Raw genomic sequence first — 3,934 nt, 5'->3', positions numbered from 1 at the left:
CCTTGGGGTTTTGGTCAGATTTTCCAGGTAGAGATCCTTGCTGGCGAGTCTGGTGAGTGTTCATGGAAGCAAACTGATTCTCTAAATTCTTGACTGTAGAAGCAAGATGTGAGAACTTGTTGTTGAGCTCATTGTAGCTCCCATCAATCTTGGAATGAAGGTTTTTCAACTCATATCCAACATGCTTCTCACTTCTAGTCTGAGACTCCAAGATTTGTTTCAGCAGGGTGTCAGTGCTGCTCTCTTGAGGAGCAGAGGAACCAGATGAGGGGTTTTGCTGAGGTTGATAGCTGCCTTGCTGGTTGTTTCGAGGCGGATAACCACTCTGTTGGTTGTTGGGATAGGATTTCTGTTGGTAGTTGTTGTACTGAAAGTTGGGCTCTTTCTTGTACCAGCTACCATTGTTGTTGATGAAACACAACTCTTCTTGCCCTTCCAAACCCTCAACTTCATGGACAACATGTGTTGCTTCTTGGTTTGGGTTACCAACAAAGTGCAGCTGCTCTTGTGTGGCTTTATCAGCAAGGAGGATGTCTATCTTATCCTGGAGAGCTTTGATCTCTTTCCTCGTCTGCTTATCATCACCCCTACTGCCCCTGTCGTGATCTGCACTGTAGACTGCATCACTCTTCCATGTTGTCAACCAGCTCTTCTGCATCATCTTCAGTTCTTCCTAAGAAGAACCCATTGCTAGCTGTATCCAGTCTGGCTCTGTACTTAGGAAGGCACCTCTGTAGAAGGTACTGAGCAAGCTCTCCTTAGAGAAACCATGATGTGGGCATTGGTTTGATAGCCTTTGAATCTCTCCCAGGCTTCACTGAATCCTTCCAAGTTCTTCTGTTGGAAACTGGAGATCTCATTTCTCAGCTTAGCAGTTCTTGAGGATGAGAAGAATTTCTCAAGAATGCTCTCTTGCACTCATCCCAAGTAGTGATAGAGTCGCTGGGTAGAGACTTCTCCCACTGACGTGCCTTATCCCCCAAAGAGAAAGGGAATAACTTCAGCTTTAAGGCATCCTCTGACACACCATTGGTTTTTGACAACCCACAGTAGCTGTCGAACCTGTCCAAGTGATCGAATGGGTCCTCTAAAGCCAAGCCATGATATTTGTTGTTCTCGATCACGTTGAGGAGTCCTGACTTGACCTCAAAGTTGTTGGCTGCCACAGCCGGTGCTCGGATTCCCAGTCTGTGACCATGAATGTTGGGCCGGTCATAAGTACCAATGGGTCGAGCTGCCCGCGGTTGGTGTTCTGCCCCTTGCGGTGGATCTGCCATATCAATATCCAATCTCTGCAAGTGGGCTTGTTGTTCTTCTTCTCTTCTAGCTCTAACACACTCCCTCTCGAAAGCTCTGATGTCTGCTACTATTGGAACTAGGTTTGATGGACCTCTGCTCCTCAAGTTCATACACCTGAAAGTGAAAGGTAGGTGAAGAAGAAGAATCAGTAACAAAACAAAATTAAAATGACTTAGTCTCAAGTAAGTGACTAAATCTCAATGTTCAAATCTACTCAGAATTTGGCAACGGCGCCAATTTGATGTTAGGAGTTTTCAAGGCTCCTAAGACAAATGTTGTAGTATAGTGATTGTCGAACCAGTTCTGAGGGATATCAAAGCACTGAGAATGCAAGTACTCACTTAATCTAAGTGCAACCAATGATTTAGATGAGTTTTAAACTACTACTAATACTAGAAAGCAATAACAAAATGATACTTTCTTGACTAAGGGAAAAGAGAACTCATGGGCATAGGGATTAGACCTTGGGTGATCAAGTATCGAACTAAGGATGGCAAATGATCAATCAAACTATCAACCTTAAGCCTAGACACAATTCTAAGCAAGCTCTATGTCTAGATAAATGCTCATTTGCTAACATATCTCAAACATCAAATGTCTTTGGTTGAATAATATGAAAGCAATCATTACTAACAAGTCTATTAGCTATCTTAGCACCTTTAACAACAAATGTCTTTGGCAAAGTATACTAAAAGCCTAGGAGAGTTGTCTCAGGCATTTCATCAAACACCTTTCGGGTGGGAAATGCCTATTGATCAACTTTTGAGTGGCCAACTCAGAAGATGCATTAGGAATACTCTACTAGCAAGGAACAAGAATGATCTACACTAAAACATCCTAGAACTAACCTAATCACCCTTAATCTCCCTAACCCATGAATTCAAAAGGTGATTACTCACTAATCTCCATGATTCCTCTTAAACCCATATTGGATTCAGATTAATCATTCAGAGAAAATACAGATAATAGAATAGAAATCAACAGTAGAACATGTGATCAATGAATCAAAGAGATCCCCTTTTTCAAGGTTTTTGGTGGTTTTCTTCAGAACAAAGATAGATCTGCCTCCTGGTGGCTTACAGAGTATTAAAACATAGGTTTAGAAAATAAAAACGTGCATCATGAAATGACCAAAAGGCCCTTGAGAAATCATAAGTTCGAGCAGAAATAAGACGCGGAGCGACCTCCGCTCGTCGCTCCGAGTAGTCGCTCCACACTTCGGGAGCGACCTCGCTGTGTCGCTGCGAGAGGTCGCTCCGGACTCGTTCTCGCGTTCCCGAGTGATGAAAATGCGAGCGACCTCCGCTCGTCGCTCCGAGTAGTCGCTCCATGCTTCGGGAGCGACCTCGCTGTGTCGCTGCGAGAGGTCGCTCTGGCTCCATTGTGTTGTCGTCATGCGATAGAAATGCGAGCGACCTCGGGGTGTCACTCTGGCCAAGTCGCTCTGGGCTTCGGGAGCGACCTGGAGTGGTCGCTCTGATAGGTCGCTCCGGGTCAGTTTTCGGCTTCCACCGGGATGAAATGGCGAGCGACTTCTCCGCATCGCTCTGGTAAGGTCGCTCTGAAAAGGCAGGTCAGAGCGACTTGCTGGTGTCGCTCCGGGAAGTCGCTCCCAACGCTCTGCTCGTCCAATGATCATCTTTACACCTCTTTCGAGCTCCAAACACACCCAAATGTCTCCGAGAACTCCATGTGGTACTCCAATACCTGATAAAGACTTATGTATGCAAAATGCAACCTAAACATGGCTAAATCCTAGTCTATATGATCAAAATGCACATGGATGAATGGATAAGATAATGGAAATATACAAGATATCAAATACATCTTTAGGGAAATCAGAAATGGAATTTAAAGCATGGGATAAATCGGCAACAAGCTTAGTATTTTCAAGCAAGTACAAGTCTTCTTTGGTGACACCTTTGCCAAGAAACCTACGAGTTTCAATATCCTGAAAGTAGACATCATTAGGAGTGAAAGTAACACTGTAATTCAAGTCATCAGTAGCTCTTTTAACTGATAACAAGTTTGAGGTGAAGCTAGACATATAGAAAGCTTTAGAATCTTTGTTAAACAACCTAAGATCACCGACTCCTTTAATTGGTACTCTTTCACCATTAGCTATTGTAACATTTCCTAGGGCAGAGACAATGTTTTTAATCAATTTTAAATCACTGATCATGTGGTGACTAGCTCCCGAATCTATAACTAAAGGTTTTCCCAAATTAAATTTAGTTATAGCATTCAAGGAAGTTCCACAAGCAGTAGCATGTAAAGAGGTACCAAGTAAGTTACCAGAGTTATCCTTAAGGAGCTTGATGAGAGCCTCAATATCATATCTCCTGATGGTCTCATTTTGAGTGTTTCTTAAGGCTGAGCCACTGCTGGAAGCTCCCCCTTTGTTCTCACAAGCTTCATTGGTCTGGCGAATGCTGCCTTGTATAGATGGCTCACCAATATCACCAGAGAAGTTTAACCTGTCATGAACTTCTGTGGCTTGAGATGAGGATGGAGTATCCAGCACTTGTCCTTTCCATGGCCTTTCTTCTTGCAATGATCACAAATCCACACCTTCTTGTCTTCAGCTTTGTAAGAGCTTTTGTTTGCTGCTCCATCAGCCTGGTTTGCAAGCACC

General features: G+C 43.6%; 1 non-coding gene across 1 annotated transcript; it reads left to right on the top strand.

Annotated features, from left to right (window-relative positions):
• The first annotated feature begins 764 nt into the window (after window positions 1-764).
• LOC125588013 lies at window positions 765-870 on the top strand. The gene has a single exon (XR_007324409.1). It is a non-coding gene; the product is annotated as a small nucleolar RNA R71 (small nucleolar RNA).
• Window positions 871-3,934: the final 3,064 nt, after the last annotated feature.

This window comes from Brassica napus, chromosome C5 (assembly GCF_020379485.1).
Source record: "Brassica napus cultivar Da-Ae chromosome C5, Da-Ae, whole genome shotgun sequence".
Lineage (NCBI taxonomy): Eukaryota > Viridiplantae > Streptophyta > Magnoliopsida > Brassicales > Brassicaceae > Brassica > Brassica napus.
This window is presented reverse-complemented; position numbering and strand designations above follow the sequence as displayed.